The following is a 22,392-nucleotide window of genomic DNA, read 5'->3' on the forward strand; positions in this document are numbered from 1 at the left end:
AAGCTGCTTTACTTAACAAATTTATTTAAAAACCGTCAGGGTTGCTGGTAAGGTGCACTTTAGGCCCTCACCCTCTGCAGGAACAGCCAAAAAGAAACGCAGCAGGCTGCAGCCTTCCCCAACCTGGCGCCCTCCAGATTTGCTGGATGACAACTCCCATCGGTTCCAGGCAGCATATTGGCTATGCTGGCTGGGAGGGGGGATGATAGGATTTGCAGTCCAACACATCTGTAGGGCACAAGGTTGGGAAAGGCTGGGTGAGAGACGCAATGGAGAAGTTCTGCGGCCCCTGCCCCAAGCTGTGCGAGCTGTGCAGAGGCAGGCGAGGTGGCCGATATCCACATACATGTCTTCTCGGAAGTAAGCATATAAATTTCAATGAGGTTTATTCCCAGGTATTTCTTATCATTTTAATTTAATTTTTAAAATTTCTTTTCATTTATTTTTCACTCATATAGACTTCCCCTTTCTTCTCTCTGCCCTCCCCTCCCCACACCCAACCTCACACCCCGCTGCCGCCGCCACCACCCAACAAACTCACTGAGCTGACCTATCTGAGTCTGATGTTGGCCAGCATGTTCTGGGGAGCGGGGCGCATCTTGTCTTTTGCTGCAGCAGCCCATGCATGCTGGGTTGCCATAGCTCTACAACTGGCTGGGCTTGCTGGGGCACGGGATTGACAATCAGGATCAGTGTCTCCAGCAAGCAACTTAGCCTGGCCCACTTGCTCCCATTCTTCCCCCAAACTGGATGGCAATGGCGCAGTCTCAGGCACAGGTGCTGCGAGCAGCTCCTCCATCTCTCCCTCTTGGAGCGAGAGAAGGCGGGCTGCAAGAGAGGGTAAATTAACCCTTTTCCGGGTGAGGCTGCTCCCCCCCTCCGCTCCTGCTGCTGCCATGGCCAGCAGCAGCAGCCCTGAACGGGTGGCCAGTGCTGCAGGAGGACAAGGGCAGCGCCAGGTGTGCAGGCACGGAGCAGGGATGGGCAGAGAAGCTGAGAGCTGAGGAGGAGATGAGAGGAGGCCGCAGAGCTCTCTTGGGCTCCCTGTCTCGCCCCTTTTGTCTGGCTGGCTCTGCGTGGTAGATGAAAGGCAGCCGTCAGCCTCCTGCACGCCCTTCCTCTGCTCCCTCCTCCTCCCCTAGCAGACTTTGACATGGCTGGGAGCTGGCTTCAATAAAAGTAGAGGAGCGAAGCCCCGTCATGGCCTGCCACCACTACACCCCTATCCATAACACCGAATGGCCGGCATGCCAGCATTCCAGCAGTTCACCGGGAAGCCGGTGCCTGTGGGGGTCGGGTTTGGGCAGTACGGTGGAGGTTGCTGTCTACCTGCATTGCGTGTCAATCACAACCAAACCACCAGTAACCTGAAAGAGGAGGGAAAAGGGCAGGAAACAGGGAGGAAATTTTGCAATGCCCTCAGTGCATGTAAAGGCTTTTTGCAGAAAAGTAATCACCCCATGAAAAGGTAAGGAATGGAATATAATGAGATTGAAGCAACTATGTAAAGGAGCCAGATCTAATCCTGTGATGAAATTGGATGGAGAAAGTCCCGGTACTGATGCGGATTTCTCCACCCGTGTGACGGAGCCCTTAATAACATCCAAAATATGCTGCCTGAGGGCGACACCCAGGACCGGCCTTAGGGGTGGGTGAACTGGGCGGTCATCCAGGGCACTGGGGGGGGGGGCAGGCTGAGCTGAAGGGGACACCAAGCCGAGCTCAGTGGCTGCATTTTTTAATGTACTGTCTGCAATGAGCAAGGGTTGCAAAAAACAGGTGTCTATAACCATTTTTTTCAAGGTTCTGCAGGCTATTTGGATAGTAACTACAAAAATGGCCTTCCTTCAATTAGCTTTCAAGTATGTTTCATTCTGAATTTCCACTTTGATGTCATCTGTATTAGTCAATCAGTGGAACACAGCTTGACTTTGAGGCAATGTCACTTAGCACTTCAAATACAGTCTGTGCATGCAATAATTCTGACATATGACCCCCAGCTTTGTACACGTATACATGTGTCCTTGCAGGGGGCAGCACCACGGCCTCTGACATCATACCTGCACCAGGCTCCAGAAACCTTCTGGGTGGCCCTGCAAAGCTGACGACGATGGGGGAGGGCACCCAAGCTACTCATCGCCCAGGGTGCTATTTATCCTAAGGCCAGCTCTGATACTGCCTCACTATCCCTAATGCTAGGTTTGAACCTGGCTGATCCCTTGTGGGATCCAAGAATCTTTGGGAGTTGAGTGCTAGGGAAAGTTTTCAAGGGGGGTGGGGGTGGAAGGAGGAAAATGCAGCTGCCCATCAAACCTTCATCCCCACAATCTTTGGTGACAGTATGTGAGTAATACTGATAGTGACAAGATATGAATGGAAGGCAGTGAACTTGGATTCAAGTTGGATTCAAGACTGTGAACTTGGATTCAAGGCTGTGAACTTGGATTCAAGTTGGCAGGTAGAAAAAACAGACTGCAGGAAACTTCAGTGGATTTTGTTCCCAAGAAATAGCAGTGGAGATTATCAGGTGTTTCTAAAAATAAGTCTGAGTGTTTTGCCCACCTAATTGCTCTCGCTAGGTCTATGCAGTGTTTTAGTGTTCCTTTACTTGTTATGTGTTTTCATTAAATTCTTTTGGTGCCATTTCCTTTCCTTTCTTTCTTTTTTAATGAAAAGTTAGCAAGCCACAAAATGAAGCAGACATTTGGATGATAAATTTCACTTTTTAATGTCCAGCTGGTAATCAAAAATGGGTTGGAAGAAATCCCAACCATTTAACTTTTAAAATTAAAGATATAAATGAATTCATGTACAGTGCTCATGAAATTGCTTCAGCCCAGGGTCATATCACTTCTAAGCCAACCCTTCTAAATAATGAGGAAAAAAATACAGGCAGGCAGCCCAGCCCCCAAATGATTCTATTGCATAAGAATTAAGGCCATTTGTAGTGCTTCTTTCTGACAGCAAAGGCATCCACAGAAGATGATGTGTGGCTACCTAAACCCTCTTACAAATAGTTGCCCTATATTTACTATTTGCAGGGCCCAGATTCTGCCGCTGTCAGACTGGCACAGTGATGCACAACTTGGAGTGTGGGAAGTGTCCTAAGTTGACCTCTTCCCTAGAAATGCCCTATCATTATTGCCATGAGAGATCAACCAAATGCCGCTGGAAAATCCCTTCGAAAAAATTCTCTTGTTCTTCGGATTTGGCGCCAGGAAGAGGTTTCCTCTGGACTTGGGCAGGTCTGTATGGTATTTGGGCAGATTCATTATTGTGCATGCACATTTGTTGCAAATGGGGGGATTCATAGCAGCATGGAATATGTAGAATCATAGAATCATAGAATAGTAGGGTTGGAAGGGGCCTACAAGGCCATCGAGTCCAACCCCCTGCTCAATGCAGGAATCCAAGTCAGAGCATCCTTGACAAATGGCTGTCCAGCCTCGTCTTGAAGGCCTCCAGTGTGGGAGAGCCCACCACCTCCCCAGGTAAAATGTAGTGGGTAAGAATGAGGATCATTACTGCATATGTGCATTTGATTGAGTTTGCAAGAATTTAGCTATTGTGTGTTGTCACCTGAGCTCAGCAAGAACCCACAAGGCAAAGTGGTTGGAGTCTCAGCAGCTTAGGTAGCTTGGAGTGCACAACCTGCTCCAACAAAAGCTGGAGGTTGACTTGTAAGTCCCTCAGGCCAGTGCACCTACAGCTGGACCTTGGGGCCAAATGACCATCCAGAGAGCATCAGGTGATGGGGGCATCAGAAGCAAACCCCATTTTATATGTGTAGCCATGATGGTCCTAAGATTTTCATGAGTTTAGAATGCAAAACTTCACATGGTCAGGGTTAGCAGGGTTTAAATCAAGGTCAGTTTTGCTGTTCTAACATATCAAGATTGTAGAAGCAGTTGTAAAGCATGGAGTGGTAGTTGTGGGAGGGAGAAGAGAAAAGTTAGTCAATTGCTTCACAATGGAAGTAATACACAAGGCCATCTAAATGTCCCTGCCCCATAAGATCAGTAAGTCCAAGGTCTAAATTTACCCAGCTGCATCATTGTCCAGACTGCCCCTCCTAGATTCACTCTACTGCCTGAGAAAAGTATAGCAGCCCCAGACATGACTGGCTTATCCTCTTCCAAATCTGACTCGAAGCCTTGGATAGCACTCAAGGCCAGGGCCATGACACCATTGTGACAGATTTGTCCTTGTCTTGGGATATCATGCTATAGGATTTGGGTATTTAGTGATTACAGATCAGCAGGTAACCATCCTATGCATATTCCAGGCACAAAGATGTCACCTAGGAACGGTAAGTTTACAATATTCCTGATATTAACACACAGAACTCTTTAGAAATAGAAGACTGCTTCACTTTCAAAGGTGCAGTTTATTTTTTATAATATTTCATGTTCACTTGTGCCATAAGCTGGACATGTACATTTTTTAGCAGTTATTCTTCCTTTTCCCAGGTTTCTTATCTGAAACACACTTTGCTTTTTTCTGAATTCAGGTGGGAAAAATTCATCTTCCCATAGCAGGCTCTTAGGTCAGTGAAAGGTTCAGTCAAAAGTCACAGCCTGTCAGCACAAATGTTTCTGTCATAATGCTTCTTTTAGAATCAAACTGATTCCATCTTTATATGATGATACATTTTAATATATTATTTATTTCTCTATGAAAATTGTAAACTTATAAAAGAAGTACACTTATAAGAAAAATGTGAAAGAACAACATCTCTATTTTGGATAAATATTTGCAAAGTAGCCTAGTATGCAGCTTGGTACAAGTCTTGCAAGATGCATTGGCTTCTGGGGCAAATATTTGTTACCCCATGCCTTCATGGAAAGCATGAAAACACTGAAAATGTTCCAGTTTCTTCCTGGATGAGTGTGTTTGAGGGTTAACAGAGCCATTGTGGATATTGGTAAGAATAATGGAATTTTGCTTCTACCCCCCACCCCCACCCCCGCATCCAGCACTAGACAGGCCATAAACATGTTGACTGTCAAAGCAAGGCTGTTGTGTCCGCTGCCGAGTTTGAATGTGTTGGAATAGTAGAGCATCTGATTCTCTAAATGAACACTGTCTGGATTCACCCTCAGAAACAGATTCTTGCGTTTCCCTTACCATGTTAAATTTTCACGCCTCCTAAGACGTCTTGTGAAAATAATGTGGGTGGGAGCCCACACTGAGCTGCGCTGAGCATTTGCCTGCAGAATACTTTTGAGGATCAGAATGTACAAGTGGGGCCTGCAGCAAAATGTTGCCATGTAAAATGTCTCTGTTCAGTGTACCAGCCAGGCAGCCAGCCAGCCATGACATCTTTCAGATACTCCATTCCATCTCCCTCCCTCCCGTTTTCTATTTCCCTCTGCCCCAACAGACTGGGCTGGAAGAGGGCCAATAAACTGAAGCTAAATCCTGACAAGACAGAAGCTCTGTGGATTGGTGGTTCCCAAGTCCAGGAATTGGTAAGCGACCTGTTCTGGATGGGGTTGCACGCCCCCCGAAGGAGCAGGTGCATAACTTGGGAGTACTCCTAGATCCAATTCTGTCACTGGAGCCCGAGGTAGACTCCGTGGCCCAGAGTACTTCAGCTGATTTGCTAGCTACAGCCTTTTCTGGACAGGGATAACCTAGCCACGGTAGGACATGCACTGGCAACTTCCTGATTAGACTACTGCAACGCACTTTACGTGGGGCTGCTCTTGAAGATGACTCGGAAGTTGCAGCTAGTGCAAAATGCAGCAGCTAGACTGCTGACCGGAACATCTCATAAAGATCACATAACACCAGTTTTAAAGGAATTGCACTGGCTGCCAATACACTTCCAGTCGGAACTCAAGGTTCTGGTGATGACACTTAAAAAAGCTCTAAGGGGTTGGGGCCTCAATATTTGAGGGAGTGCCTCTCCCTATATATGCCTGCCCAAGACTTGACATCTGTTGGAGGGGCCCTCCTCTGCATCCCACCAGTGCAAGACATACACTATGGTAGGATGTGGGAGAGGGCCTTCTCTGCTGTGGCACCCTGGTTGTGGAATGCCTTCCCCTTGGAGGCCCGACTGGCACATTCATTGGTTTCATTTCGGCGCTGAGTAAAAACATGGCTTTTTACCAAAGTCTTTGAGGGCTAAATGCATTCCCTAAAGTTGCACACTGTTTTAACTGTTTTATTGTTTTAGATTTTAATTAGTACCAGCTTGTTTAATGTTTAATATATTTTTATCTGTTTAAATTATTTACTGTTTTATACTGTTTAAATTGTTTTTATCTGTATGCTGCCCTGAGATCTTAATGATATAGGGTGGGATGCAAATGTTTTAAATAAAATAAATAAACAAAAAATAAACAAACAGACATTCAGCATACTGAGCATGCTCGGTCTTCATTGGGACTTTGGTTCTTTCCCCCTAAATATTTTTTTTCTACTTCTGCAAAACATGGGGGTCTCCTGAGCATGCTGATAACCTCCCTCTTGTTTCTCAGTAGGCCTGTTTGGTCACATAGAAATCATAACTTTTAGCACCAGAGTATGTAGTTAGTATATAGAATACATTGGGGAGGGAGAGTCAAGAACTTTGGGTACTACTTTATTCTGTTCTATGCTAATTGCTCACTGCCTTAGCTCATTAAGTGAGTCATTTTTAACTCAGTGTTGCTAAACCCATGCTGTTACATGCCCTAGTTGACCAACATCTAGCTTCTGTTACTCATTGTGTCATGCTGTGAAAAAAGGCTTGAATTCAAAAGCATGTCCCCACTCCCTTGAATAAGCAAGTGTTTATCATAGACCTTGATGACATGACTCCAGCCTTGATTCTGACCTCACTTACTATATAACTGGACGTGAAGGAGTCACTCCAAACCTGGACAATTCTGAAAGCAACATAATATCAGAATGAGGCATAGTATGTCTTGCGGCTGGACTAGTCACCATTTTCACAGTATCATTGTGAGCTCCATTTATCCCTAATGTATTATTATGGATGTCAACAGTGTTGAACACAGGTTGTGTTTTCAGTAAAAATGTGTTATGACAAACTGTTTGTACAACCACTGATTATAGTCCTTGTTGGGTGTTAGTTCTAAAATGGATTTTGGGAAAGGTTTTGTTGTATACATTGGAATCAGAGAGGGGTAAATAGAAGAGTTTTTTGCAAAATGAAACATCTGCTGGATTAGTTTTTATAGTATACAAACTAATATACTAATATAGTACACAAGAATATGGCTAAACAGGTGTCTCAGTTAACACCTGTTTAAACACCTGATTCCTTGCTTATGTTCATTCATAAATTAAGATATTTAGGGTGCACCCATACAAACTGTTTTCCCAGGATATATCCGAGGAATTACTTGAAACAGCTGGTACAATCTAGAACACGTCCCTCCCTGGATGTTATCCTTGATCAGGTCATCTCCAGTTTTTGTAACTGGGAAAATCAAAAATTTGTTACAAATAGAATAAATGTATGTATGTATGTATGTATGTATGTATTACATTTCTCTTCACCCAATAACTAATGTTTTCTGGGAGGATTACAACCAGTTAAAAAACTAAAATGCCATTTTAAAACACAGTAAAAAAATAATACAAATATTTAAAAGAATAAAATACAATTTCCCTGCAATATTTATCATGATATCTGTACAGATATTGTAGGGCAGAGGTTACCCTACAAGCAAGTAGGCTGGAGTGCTTATGTGTGGGTTACGTTGCTTGAGGGTAGGAGTGCCAGCTTGCCATTTGAAATGGTTTCCTGGAGGAGTTACTTGTGAGGAACTGTAGCCCAGGTGTAGAGCACATGATTTGCAGGCAGAAGAGACTTTCCTATGGCACTTGATTAATTATGAATTACTTTTTCCAGGTTTTTAATACTTTACAAATTGGGCAATAGTGGCCTCGGGAAATTATTATTTACTGTATGCATGAGGATGGACCCCTGCATTGCCATAGAGACTTCAGGCTCAGCATCTAGGAGCTTTACAAACATTAACCCAAGTGCTTTGGGAGGCAGGCATTGTTTTCCATCTTACAGAAGGGAGGTGAAGCACAGAAAGACCTTGGCAAGTTTACATGGGAGGTCAGTTTCATGAGTGGAAGCTGATAGTTCCAGTGCCAACATCCTAATTTCAACTGATGTATGCTATTGTCAGAGCTGGAAAGAAAACAGTTTATCTTTGCATATATAGAAAAGATTCCAGACTTAATCTCCAGGATCTCCACCAGTTAAAGCAGGGGTGGAAAACCTTTTTAGTTTAGGGCCACAATCCCTTCTGCGTAATCTGTTGCGGGTCACAGCAGTGACCAGGGCCAGAGCCAAAAGTGGATGGGTCACCCCTTTTTCCTCTCTATTTCCGCCATCTTTTCTCCTTCCCCCATCTTCTTTCCCATGCAGTGCGCTGCCAGGGAAGGGACAGATTGCTCTTGCCAGAGATCTGATCACAAGCAGGTGGCTTTTGAAATTTGGCAAGGGCCACGTGAAAGTAGGCCAAGGGTCACATGCAGCCCAGAGCTGCAGGTTGCCCACCCCTGAAAAGGATCTGTGGTAGCAGGACAGGGAAGACTGATGCTTGAGTGTTTGGAGAGCCACTACCAGAGCTTTTCTACCTAAGACATGTATTGTGCGCTCATTGTTCCTTACTCACAGTTGTTTAGGGGTTCTTTAGACAATGTCATGACCCTTTGGTTTTGCTTCTGTTTTTTTTAAAGAGGACTTTCCCAGGTTTTTTTAGAACAGGAAAAATGGAGTATTATTTGTGAAAATATATTTTGCTACTTGTGTATTTGTGCTATTCTGCTATAGCACAGCGCTACCTAGAGGTTATGTAATAGCAAAGCAGGAAAGGAAAAGCTGTTTTTGTAGAGCGAGGATCTCAATTCTGCAACAAAACCAAAAGTACATAAAATGGTTTAACTGCGTCATTTGGAAATGCTCTCAGTCAGAGTAGATAATACTAGTATGGGTGGCACAATTAATTGACCCAGTATAAACTACCTTCCAGGGAGGCTGCATAGATCAGTGATAGAGCACACACTTGGCATGCAGATGGTCCCAGCTTCCATCCCTGCCATCTCCAGTTAAAGAATCTTGGGTAGCAGGGCTGTGAAAGTCTTCAGCCTGGAAAGCTTTTTTATTCAAGCAGACCTCTGGTATATAAGCTGATCAGTTGCTTAAAGGAGTTTTAATTGGCTGGATGCTGTTTAACAGATAACAGGCACAACTTGCAAAATGCTGAGAATTCACTGCAACAGCTCCAATGTCCCTCCCAAAATCACTGTGACTGGAGAGCACTGGCGTAGTCATTCCCTGATTGGAGCTAGACTTGTCAGTCACAAAACTACATGTCCTCCTCTGCCTCCCCGCTCTCCCCTTGCTGAGCTTGTGGGAGGTTAAAAATTATCAAATTGGGATGAGGCAGATCCAAAACCTCAGGCCCAGTCTATCTTCAGGCCACTTTGACCCAAATCAGCTCTGGATTCAGAGGCAGTCTAAAAATCTCCAAAGAGGAGGCATTCTCCTCGAATTCATGGCTTGTTTGAATTCTCCTCGAATTCATGGCTTGAGGCATTTACATAGCCCTGATATCTATGCAGTGCGTGTGTGTGTACAAACACACACACACACACACACACACACGACAGAAACAGAGTAAGAAAGCAATGTTGTATGGAATGGAATGGAATGGAATGTTGTAATGATAGAACAGAACAAACCTTCAGAATAACTTCTGTAGTTTTGGGAAGAAATGTCAAGTAATTACTAATGAACTAGATTTTTTTTCACTACGAAGTTCCATTTGGTCTGGAACTCTGTGGGAAAAATAAGAGAGAGAAAATACGAAGTCTGTAGAAGAATTCCCTCAGAGAATAAAGTTGGAGCATCTAACTTCTGTTGGACTGAGCAGAACTGAAGTGTGGCGCTGGTCATTTTCCTTTTCATCAGGTGCCGTCATTTAGCTGACAAGAATTGCTGATGTCTTCTTTAGTTCTGCTGTGGGGACTTATTAAACGGGCTCCCTTTGGTGCAGCTGTAGGGTAACCTTGTGATCTCATACTCTGCATGTCATTATCAGCAGTTCTATACATCCCCAAGAAGTTGGAGAGCTTCAGAAATCTACACCAGACACAGTTTATGCCATTAAAATAAAATCAAAGTAGAAAGAAGGATATGATTCGAAGAAAGGATTCTTATTAGCTTTGTAGATGTACGACCACTGTCAATTATATTCATTTTATTTTTAAAAAGCACAAAACCCAGGACAATGTGCAGAATTGTAATAGTTCTGATTCCTAAAAATCTGGCACGCTGTTTGGGAGTTCTCCTTGTTATTTAACTCTATACCTATAGTAACTTGTATTTATATAACAATGTATGGGAAATCTATGTTATGAAAGATGGCAATCCAGATAAAGTTATAGGTGATTTAAGCCCCACTGATATCTTTAAGAGTTAAGTGCAAAGTTAGGCCATCAGATTTCAATGGAACATTAGCATGTTTAACTTTCACTAGTAAGCATTCTGAATAGTTACAATTATTTAGCCATTACATTATTGGGAATGTAATGGCTAAATGTAACATGAATGAATTTTCCAATACTTTCACTTAAGAAGACTTATTTAAATTTCAACCGACAACTAGGAAGATTTAAGCCACAGTTTGTTTGTTTTTTGAAGTGGCCACATGAAGCCCCAGCCTCACCTCTGCCTTAGATAGGATGAAGCAAGAGTTCATCAAGAGCTACTTTGAATGTCTTTCACGAGCAGGAAAGGAACTTGCTGGCATAATTATTTTTCATTACATAAATATCACATAATTGGTATAACTTAATTTTTCAAGAACCTGGTGGTCATATTCCACTTTAAAGTCATTAGTATATTACACAGGTAGAGTCAATCACCTTCTCACTAATTGAATCTTCTTCCCAGCTGAGATGACCATGAGGCAGTGTCCTATAGTGGCTAGAATGTCAGACTAGGACTGGGGAAGATCTAAGTTCAAATCCCCACCCAACAATAATGCTCACTGGGTGACCTTGGGCCAGTCACTGGGACATAACATTAAACCATAATTTAGACTTATGTGCATGAGACTGCTCCCCTGTCCTCTCTTCTCTGCCATACATATAAGGAGATCAGAAGTGTTCGTTTCCTTTTTCAGCTATCCAGTTTGTCATTTCATCCAAACCAAGAACTGTAGTTAAATTTAACTATATTTTTCCCCCTTCATAACAAGCCATAATTTGTTCTTGGCTTGTTTGGACCAACCATAGTTTAAACTAACCGCAGGTCATTCCAGTTTGGATGAAATGGTAAACTGTGGTTAGTTGAACACAGAAGCAAATGCTTCTGATCTTGCTGGTGCTCTGGAGAAGGAGAGAGGAGTGGGGAGTGCATGATCCTGAGGCTTATTCACATAGCACTAAACTATGGTTTTGTATGATCTCTGGTCACTATCTTTCAGCCTAACCTACTTAATAAGATTAGAGGTTAAGAGAGGGGGGCAGGGGAAAAACTGTGTATGCCACCCTGAGTTCCTTAGAGGAAGAGTGGGATAAACATCTAACGGATAAATAAAGAAGACCTATTGCTAATCCCAGTTGTTCAAACCATGCACAAATCTTAATATCTGTGAAATGTTTAAAAAAGAAAATAAAAATATATTGAATAATATTGGCTGTGTGACCTAGATTCAGAGTTCTTCTTATTAAACAATTAATATTGTATCTCGTGTACAAACTAGTGCTTTATAAATTTTGTCTTATTCAACTCAGACTCTTAGGGCTCAACTATATGATACGTTAAGGGCACAATTCTATGTGGGTTTAGACAGAAAAAAGTCTTTAAAGTTGTAGGACTTTTTTTCTGACTAAACCTGCATAGGATGGTACTTAAACACATAATTGCATTGCTGTATCTTTATTTCTAAAATAAAAAATAGAAGTCACAGGAAGAGAAATTGAATTCTTTTTCTTTCTTTTCTTCAGTCTACAACCAGAAGGGCTAGAATCTTGCTTGATTTTTTTAAACTTAAAATTCAGGTTATCCACCTCATAAGAAGCTTAAGGCTGAATTCGGACATGTATGCAGCTCTGTTGGTGCCTGACTGAATTACAGCTTCATGGACAGAATTGCATGTAGCTACATGATTGTATGAGCAATTTCCCTCATGCTGTTTGGCCAGTTTATGACCAGACAACCACAACCCCTCTTTTTTTAGGAAGTTTGCAGTAAGCGTGGATGAAATTACTGGACCTGCAGGGGGAATCTCTCAGACTTAGGGTATGCTTCATGGAATTGAGTGTGGTCATGGTCACAACCATATGGTGGCTGCCTGCATATTTGAAACAGGACTAAGTGTGTCATCCAAAGCAGTAGCTCATAGGCTCCATATGGCACACAAACTCTATTTTCCACATCCTATGCAGGAAGCATAGTGAAACAGATAACGAACAACAGGGCTGGCCCAAGAGATTTTTCTGCCTGAGGTGAAGGACAAGATCCCCCCCGCCTCCATTCCACATACAGACGTGAAGTGGGTTGGCAGTGACCTTCACTAGGATTGTGCCTTTCACCAGGGCAGCAGGCTCATTTAGGTGGCCCAGGACAGGCTGTGTGGCATACACAGTTCTTTCCTTCAAGCGAGGAAAACAGCAGGTAGGGTGGCCACTTTACCAGAAAAGAGGACAAAAGAGAACACTGATTTGCATAACATTTGCATACGTTAGTTGATAGCTACAGGTGCAAATTTAGAAATAACAACTAGATTTTAAATAGAAAAAGATCTCAGCGTCGTGGGGAAGACTGTGATCAGGTGATCTGTGTGCCTGTGGTTGTCCGGATGCTAACTGTTGATGGGCAACTTCAAGGCCTCTGCTGCAGTCCCTCCCTTCTTATGGTTCTTGGTCTTTAAACCAGACTTGGACTGGACAGGGCTTCAAATAGAGGACTGTCCTGTCTAAAGTAGGACACATGACCACCCTAACAGCTGGGGGCTCAGGCAGAACTGCCGTGGGGCTGCTGCCACTGCCCGTCAGCATCTGTTGCTTGAAGCGGTTGCCTAACTCTGACTAGTGATAGGGCTAGCCCTGATGAACAAAGATGGTAGCCTATGAACTGTGAGCAGAATTACCATTGCATCTCTTTTCATTAAATGAGTGGCTGGGTCAAGGAAGAGTAGAAAACACACCTAACCATAGGAATGGTTGTAAAAGGAGTTATTGTTCAAGCAGAAACCCTGTTTATTCCAGAAGCTTCTAGCTCGATGGATTGTACATGGAATTATATCTGATCAAAATGTCAAAAGCAAAAGTCCCTGAAAAATTGAGCTTTTTGAAATAAGTCCCTTAAAATGCAGGGTATCTTGCAAACCTTGCATAGACAGGAAATTTAAAAAATGGCTTCTGGTGATTATCTAAACTCACCATTCACTTTCTGAACATTAGTTTTGTCCTTGTAATGCTCAGCCGTGTGCGTGTTCTGGGAAACATGAACACAAAAGAAATGGCAGAAAACACAACACAAAAGAATGTGTATCAAACAGGAACGAATATTCATGGAGATTTTTCCAGCTTTGTGTGACAGATGAAAACACACACACACACACACACACTTCTTATTGGAGTTCACAAACAAGAGGTTAGCTTTGCCCCCTCTTTAAGTTAGCAGCAAAAAATCAGCAGCAAAAAACCAGAGGTTTAGGACTCTACTGTGGATAAACCTGAAAGAATAGTTGAAGAGAGAGTGAGAGTATATTTTTTAAACTATTATTTCTGGAAAATGTGTGTGTATGTGTGTGTGTGTAGGCATTGTGATCTCTAGGCATCATACACGGTGCTGCCTAATAGCACAATCTGGAAATAGCATCTAGTTCATATAATTAAGCTGGGTCAAATGTGTCCCCCTGCCTCGTCTCCTACAAAATTGGGAGGGGATTTGGGGGCAAATTTGAGGAAGTAGTTTTAAGAATTTTCATTTCTTTAGTATAAGAAGGCCAAGGGTTTCTCTCACATTTGCCATGGCGTGCGGCCAGTGGGGGCAGCTATCTTTTTTTCCCAAGAATGCCTCTGGGAATGACGCTACATCACGATGTAGCATCATTCCCACGGCGTTCTGCCGAGAGCAGCCAGGCTCCCACTTGAAGCTGTGGCAAGGCTTTTTTTTTTTGCTAAAGAAAAAAGAGAAAGACAAAAACCCTGAGCCAACGCATACATAAAGATAAGAAATGAACATTCATAAAATCCTCCCTCCCCCCACAAAAAGATTAATCCAATCTTTCACCCCTGGAACTGTGGGGGGCGGGGGGGGGACTCTGGGCTAAATACTTCATAGAAAGGAAGGGGTTATTTAGGCCATTGAGTCCAACCCCCTGCTCGGGGCAGGAATCCAGTTTAAAGCATCCCTGACAGGTGGCTGTCCGGTTTTGGATGTTGTGGGCCCCTTCAGAACAGGCCTAATTCAAAAGGAGGTTGCTAGGATTCTAAATGGGATAAACTGCTGGGAATGTATCTCTCCAGTTCTAAAACAGCTTCACTGGATACTACTTTGTTTCTGAGCCGAATCCAAAGTGCTAGTTCTGAATTTTGAATCCCTACACAGCCCAGGCACCTTAAGGAATGCCTGTTCCCACATCAACCTGCTGGAATGCTGAGATCTTCTATTCCAGCCTTTCTCTGGGTACCCCCACCTTCTCAGAGATAAAGAGAGTGGTGACCAGGGAGAGGGAGTTTTCAGCTGTGGCTCCTCCAGTTATGGAATTCCCCACCCAAAGAAGCAGTCCTGGGCATCTCGGGCCTAGGCTCAGTGGTAGAACACCTGCTTACATGCAGAAGGTGCCAGATTCAATCCCCGGCATCTCCAAGTGGGGCTGCAAAACCTCCTGCCTGTACCCCTGGAGAGCAGCTGCCAGTCAGTGTCGACATTACTGGCCTAGGTAGACCAGTGGCCGCACTGTGAGGCAGCTTCTGATGTTCCAATGTACCTATTCTGTTAGATGCCAGGCAAAAACTTTTCCGTTCTGCTAGGCTTTTAATCTATACTTTTTAAACATTGGCAATTTTACTGTGTAGCTGAATCTGCTGTTTTAAAGGGTTTTTAGTGCTTTAAATTTGCAGATCCTTTTGCGTTTGTTTTTCACTTCTAGCACTTCTCATGCATGCTGATAACGATCTCAATTCCCCGAGTGCCATTGCGTAAGTAGCCGAACAGCACAATCCACGCACAAATGGAGGCATCCGCAGAAGGTGTGCAGAAGTACCCCCCCACAAAAGAAATCTTTAGGGGGGAAAAAGGGGAGGGGACCCTCCAAAATAGTCCAATGAGGACTGAACATGCTCAGTCACCACAGAATGCTGACAGCTGGGGGGTTGGTGGGATGGAAAACTGAGGGATAGAATGGAATGTCTGGAATCCTGAACTGCAGCATTCCACACTGCAGTATTTTGTTGGAAGTGCTACTGGTTGTTTTTAATCTGTATTGTAAACCACTCTGATATTATTATTATTATTATTATTATTATTATTATTATTATTATTATTATTATTATTATCCTTATCCTCACAACTACCTTGTGAGGTAGGCTGGGCTGAGAGCCTGTGACTGGCCCAAAGTCATGCAGTGCACTTCATGACCGAATGAAGACTAGAATCTGGATCTCCCAAGTCCCAGTTCAACACTCTAACCACTACACCACTCTAGCTGTTCATATATGGTATGAACGGTAGCATATAAAAGCCTTAAACTGCAGGCACAGCTCTCCCACCACCTGAAGCAGAAGAGCACAGCTGTGCCAGCAGCAGCACCACCAGGGCATCGCCTCCCATTGTCGCCACCACGTCACCTCCCCATAGTTTCCCGCTCCCCCATCGTTTTCCCTCTGGGTTACTGTGAGGATCCTTTCAGAGTGAGCCAGAGGGTGGGTGGGCTTTCTGGAGGCTGGAAAAAGTGGCTGGTGTGGCTCTTTAGAGAGCCGGCCAGGCCAAAATGCCTGACTCTGAGGGGTTCCTTCCTCTCAGCCAGGCATTGTGGGAGGGATGTCACTGGAGACTGCCTGCACCAGTGAATTCCTCCTCCTGCTTCATGGCTGGTGTCTGTCCTTATGTCAGCTACCAAGCAGTAGAGCTAGCTTACACAGCACCAGCTCGGCATGTGACTCAGGAGATTATATCCATGTCCTCGCAAATGACTGCGAGGATGAATTTGGGGAGGGTTGCATTTATTTATTTATTTTAGAAAATGATGAATTGCTTCTCTCATGTACAAAGAGTTTTTAAGAAAAAACACACAGTCACTGTAAAGTGAACTCACCAATATAAAACAATGAAGCAGTATGATACACTAGCCATAGAAGCAAAACAGAATCCATCAAAAGCCTGCTGGAAAAGAAAAATCTTACAGCTCTTTTGAGATTGCAGCAAAGAACTACTTTACTGCGGTAAAGACCCTTGGGGGCCACAGCTTTAGAGGCTGGAAAGACTAAGGAGGGGAGAATAAGTGAGGCACAAGCTCAATGAGGTTCTTTGAGTTCCACCCTGAAACTTGGCCTGCCTTGTTGCTATTCCCGAATGTGAGCTTTTGTGTTGTTCAAGCAGGTAAAGTGCGCATTTGGGTGCCCATCTCCCCCCTTGACTAAAGCGTGAAAATGCATCCCCCCATCTGCATTTCAAACGGCACATTTTTTTCTATCAGACACATTTTGCGAACATGACCGCAAGTTCGGGAGTATGTGAGCCTTGCCCGAAAATGTGCTCTCGTTTGCGTTTGGGTCTGCAAATGGTCAAGTTCTGGTCAAAAATGAATCAAAATGAAATTCTTGTACACTTGTGGTAAAGACCACAAGGACGGGGCAGTGATCAATGCTGAATAAGGTGCTTACCCGTGTAAGGATTCCACATGTGCCCAGTCAGGTTTAAATGCATTCACCATCTGTACTGGCTCATTCTTGTATAGTATTAGCATGGCAGCACTCCACTAACCTGGGTTGCCAATCACTGACTTGCTAATACTATACTTAACTAGGCCAGAACTTTGAAGATTGGACTTCTGAAGTATCATGATCTGAACAGTCCCAAAGAGAAACATGTTTTCTGCATTGCACCTAAGCTACAGGACCATTTTTTCAAAGCCTGTTATTAATCACTGTAACTCTGTCTCTCATTCCAAACCTTGTTGCCCAGTCCGAGGGGAAGGAATGAGTGGTAAAGTAAATGGGCAGTATCCAGTGGGGTGCTGTGCCCCTGCTGATTCCGTTAATCAAATGTGATATACCACTTGTGCAATGGAGATTTAGTGCTTCCAGGAGTGACCCAAAATGACTTGAAATGCATGTTTCTCGAATGGGGTAGTGGAGCTTGCATAAGGGAGCTCTGCCGACATGTCCCTAACCAGAAATGAGCATTTCCGTTCATTTTGGGGCTTCCTATACGAAATACTAAATGTCTGTTGTGTAAGCGGTGGGTCCTGCTTGTGCAGCAGAATCAGTGGGAGGGGCCGCTTGTGCAACGGCCCCATTGGATACTGACCAATGTGTTTCAATCTACCCTTCCCTTCTCTGCAGCCCAAAGTGAGGAAATATATTGTTCTTCGCTGCTGGTTTGGTCTAAAGCAGGAGTGGGCAACTTCTGGTCCTCCAGATGTTTTGGCCTACAACTCCCATTATCCCTCACCACTGGCTATGCTGGCTAGGGCTGATGGGAGTTGTAGACCAAAACATCTGGAGGACCACAAGTTGTCCACCCCTGGTCTAAGGAGTACTATTTTCCTACCAAAACTCTGTGGAACGGAATTTACACCCTGGAGTCTAATCCAGGCTTTTCCTCCAATCCCTCCTTCCCCACACTATCAACACTTGATGAATGAGAAGGGATCGGGTGAGCACCAAGCAATGCATTATATACAAACATGCATATTACAACCCTGACTGTGGCTGCTTTTGGGCAAAGCCATTTCAGGAGGTGTGGGAAGGTGTGGAGGGAGGGGGAGAGAAGAGAGGATGCTTCACCCTTTCCTCACTTGCCACTTTTCAATCGCCACTGCCCCCAAAAGAAAAAGAAAGGCTGCAAATGTGGCTTGAACACCACAGGGTGGCATAGGAAATGGCATTGGGAATGGGGCAACTGCAATGGAAAAATGGTAGGAAGGCAAAGAGTTGAGTGCCTCCTCCCTCTCACCACTTCTCTGCTGAAGATCATTGTTTCCCAAACCAGCTTTAGGAGAAGCAGCAGCCATTGAGGTCTGAATATACATATTTATGTGTAATGTGTAGTTTGGCCCTAACACTCACTAGGCATGTCTGCTTTTGCTTCTAACAACACATGCCTATACCTGCCCACCCAGAACCAAGTCCCGTTTATATCAGTGGGATGTATTCTCAGGCCAGTATGTACAGGATTACAGGCTAAATGTGGATTTAATGAGACAGCTGGATTCTCCTTGATCCTCAAAACCTGAGAAATCTTCCATCAGTCTTGTACTGATATCCCTTGACTAAGCATCCTGGAGAAGTGGGCTTCAGGAATGCTCTCCTTTTCATCTTCCTTCTAAAGAGTTTTGTATTATTTTTTTCCCCATTTGATTCTGGGAATCCGAGATTTGAATGTTCATCCCCATCATTATTCTGTATGATGCCTACTTTCTTCCTACATAAGTTAATATTTATCGATTCTCTCAGCTTCTGCAAATAAAAGCTGCTATTGACAGTATTTTCTTTCTCTCCCCCCCCCGCCCGTTACTTCAAGACTCTTGTCTATTTAAATGCCTCTGCTGCACAGAATAATTGTCTCTGAAAGTGTGTTCAATCACCCTTGACTGTTCTATATCGTTGTTATGCTGCAATTTATGTCAAATACTCTCTCTTGAGATCTTAAGGCTGGATGTCCCTGTGCCTTCATCTGTTTCCTTTTATGGGCGTCGTGGATGGGCAGAACTTGACTTAAACTGGAACATTTAGATGTAGTAGAGTTTTTCTTCTTCAGTGCACATTGTTTGTTTGTTTGTTTATTTTATATCCTGCTTTTTTCCTCTTGCAAGGAACACACTTCCCCCCACTCCCCAGCCCCAGTCCCCAAAGCAACATCTCCTAAGGACTTAACAAGAGGACAATCTTTATTGTACAACATGATTGTTTACAACTTTACTTAGCCCAGATTCAGAAGGGTTGAGAGATTGACAGCATTTTCTTGATTCTGTAGTGTACAACTTCTCTGATTATGAATGCCAGTTTAGCATAGCTAGTTTTGCAAACCTTGAATACTTGGTGTCCAGTTTTTTTTATACAGGGACAGGTGCCATTTAGGAACCTGGGATTGAGCAATAACAAACCTGATCGGGATGTATGTACATTTCACTGATTAGCTCAGTATGTTCTACCTGTGCCGACATGTACAGGTAAATGGGTGAACCCCATTTGTCATGGGGATATGAGATTATAATTATTTCCCACAAGCAAAGAATTCTTAGTCCAAGTCATACCATTTTTGTGATATAGTCCCTGCTCTGTGCACACATACACTTGGATCTTAAGATAAGTTAAGGAAGTTCACAGGAAGAACATTTCCCATCTCCTTCTTCTCCCAGTAACCACCTGAATCTGCTTTAGAGGATTGGGAAGCTCTCCTAAACAATGTGAGATGGGGGGGTGGGAAAAGGCTGCTAGGTAGGGGGAAATCACCCAATATCTGTCTTGGATCTGTAGAAAGGTAAACTAAGGATGTTCCCAGAATGAACATTTTCCCAGTGGAGGCTGGTGGCTCCAATGTCAGTGGGGCAATGAATCCACACCAGGTTTCAGTCAGAACTCTAAAGGAGTTCTGACTGAAACCCAGAGTGGATGCACTGCCCCACTAACATTGGAGCCTCTAGTGTCCATTGCATTTCCCATCCTTTTGTTCCCCCCAAAGCCCCCAGTACCTCATCCCACATTGTCCAGGAGGACTCCCTGACCACCCAGAGAGGCTTTTTGGAGGTCCCAGGTAACTTCCAGGGGAAGTAATGTCTTAGGATCCAAGCCACAGAGCACAATCCAGCAAAAAGTAGTCATCACTTAAGTGCTCCGAAAAGCAATGGGAAACTGTTTTGTATGGCTTCATAAGCTGTGGGAAACTGAGTTATTCCACATATGTAAAAAAAAAAAAAAATCCCAAAGAGATTCTATTTGTTTTATTTATTTCATAGAATCATAGAATAGTAGGAATCCAAGGAATTTAAAACATTTCTCTACCACTCTTCAGTTCAAAATGCCCAGGACCATTTACAATTACAAATAAAAACATAATAAAAATGCAATATATAATTGCAAAGATTTGTATGTAACGTTGTAATGCCTGAGTATATGAGCTCTATAGCTGTCAAACCCTCTTAGCTGGATGTTGCAAAATGCCATCACTGATTCAGGCTACAATCCTACAGCTATTTATCCAGGAGTAAGTAGCTATACTTAATTGAAATCAGTGGGACTTGGAATAGACTGGTATAAGGATTGCATTGTGAGACTGCTAATGCTTTAACAATGATCTTTTTAAAGCATGTTTGCTTGGAAGTAATTCCACGGAATTAATTGGAATTTACTTCTCATGAAGTTTACTTAGTAAGTGTAGGATTGCAACCTTCAAAACATACAATCAGATCGAACCATAATGGACAAAAGTCTGCATTGCCTGTTTTAACAATAAGCCAATACTTATAGACCAGAAAGTGTGACATCCAATAGAGAACACGATTGCATTGCATGAATATGCAGAAACAGCAGTTTCTTTGCCTAGAGTCCTTGAGCATCTCCACACCAGCCTAAAATCCCAAATTTAAAACAGGCTTTCTGCTTCCGTTTTAAATGCAGGATCACGATGGACACCCTTTACACACTTCCTTCACCCCTTCTCCCCCTTCTCCCACTTATCTGAGACTTCCATATGTTTCATTGGTCTAGCTCCTCTCATTGTGAGTTTTCGTTTTTCATGAGGGAACTCAAGCAGAATTCAAGCACTGTAATTTGATAGCTCATATCTCGGATCTTTTAACAAATGGAATAAAGGTCATTTAGTGCAGGAGATGCCCTGGAAGTTGACGACGTCATCTAAAGGGCCCACAAACTTCCATGAGTAACCAATCTCAATTGCAGGATAAAAGCTCTGTATGAAGAAGCCCCTTATGGGATCATGGAGTAACTTAAAGGTCTGGGGCTCTCGCTGAGGACAGTGTTGTGTATTTTAAATTTTGGACACAAAGAAGAGTCCTGATTTTAGTTCTGCCATTTCCTCCCTCTGGAATGAGAGACTTTGCAACCCTACTTTTGCTGCCATGATGTATGGTGTGTGCATGTGAATGTGTTGGCATTTTATTTATGTAGAAATATAGATGTTCTTGGTTATTTACTTTGCAGTGGACATAGCGTCGTCCTTAGCCCTATGTGCTTGCAGGCTGTTGCAAAAAGGGAAAGAACTCTTATCACTCAAAGGGGGTGTGTTGGGGGGAAATCAACATAGGAAGGATGCCTAGACTGATCTGTGGGAATGCTGTGGACATAATATACTTCGACTTCAGCAAAGCTTTCGACAAAGTGCCCCATGATATCCTGATGAGCAAACTAGCTCAAAGTGGGCTAGATGAAACAACTATCAGGTGGATCCGCAGTTGGCTACAAGATAGGACTCAAAGAGTGCTTATCAATGGGATCTTCTCAAACTGGGTAGAGGTAACGAGCGGGGTACCACAGGGCTCAGTCCTGGGCCCAGTGCTCTTCAACATTTTTATTAATGACTTGGAGGAGGAGTTGTAGGGAATGCTGATCAAATTTGCAGATGACACAAAATTGGGCGGGATAGCTAATACCCTGGAAGACAGAAACAGAATTCAAAGTGATCTTGATAGGCTGGAGTGCTGGGCAGAAAACAACAGAATGGCATTTAATAGGGATAAATGCCAAGTTCTGCACCTAGGAAAAAGAAATCAAGTGCACAGTTACAAGACGGGTGATACTTGCCTCAACAATACTACAAGCGAGAAGGATCTTGGAATTGTTATTGATCACAAGCTGAATATGAGCCAACAATGTGATGTGGCTGCAAAAAAGGCCAATGCTATTTTGGGCTGCATTAATGGAAGTATAGCTTCCAAATCCCGGGAAATACTAGTTCCCCTCTACTCAGCACTGGTTAGGCCTCATCTGGAGTCCTGTGTCCAGTTCCGGGCACCACACTTTAAGAAGGATGCAGACAAGCTGGAGAGGGTTCAGAGGAGGGCAACGAAGATGATCAGGGGACTGGAAACAAAGCCCTATGAGGAGATATGATAGCGCTCTTCAAGTACTTGAAAGGCTGTCATAGAGAGGAAGGCCAGGGTCTCTTCTCAATCATCCCAGAGTGCAGGACATGGAATCATGGGCTCAAGTTACAGG

General features: G+C 43.6%; 1 long non-coding RNA gene across 1 annotated transcript in view; it reads left to right on the forward strand.

Annotated features, from left to right (window-relative positions):
* Window positions 1–22,392, forward strand: part of LOC146359968 (uncharacterized) — an 82,275-nt gene that overhangs the window by 45,775 nt on the left and 14,108 nt on the right. Inside the window, exon 2 of the long non-coding RNA XR_014786892.1 lies at window positions 3,042–3,245. This is a non-coding gene — a long non-coding RNA (uncharacterized LOC146359968). The remainder of the gene's footprint in view (window positions 1–3,041; window positions 3,246–22,392) is intronic.

Source organism: Heloderma suspectum, chromosome 1 (genome assembly GCF_057233095.1).
Source record: "Heloderma suspectum isolate Gila_16-S chromosome 1, 16-S_ref, whole genome shotgun sequence".
In the NCBI taxonomy this organism is placed as follows: Eukaryota; Metazoa; Chordata; class Lepidosauria; order Squamata; family Helodermatidae; genus Heloderma; species Heloderma suspectum.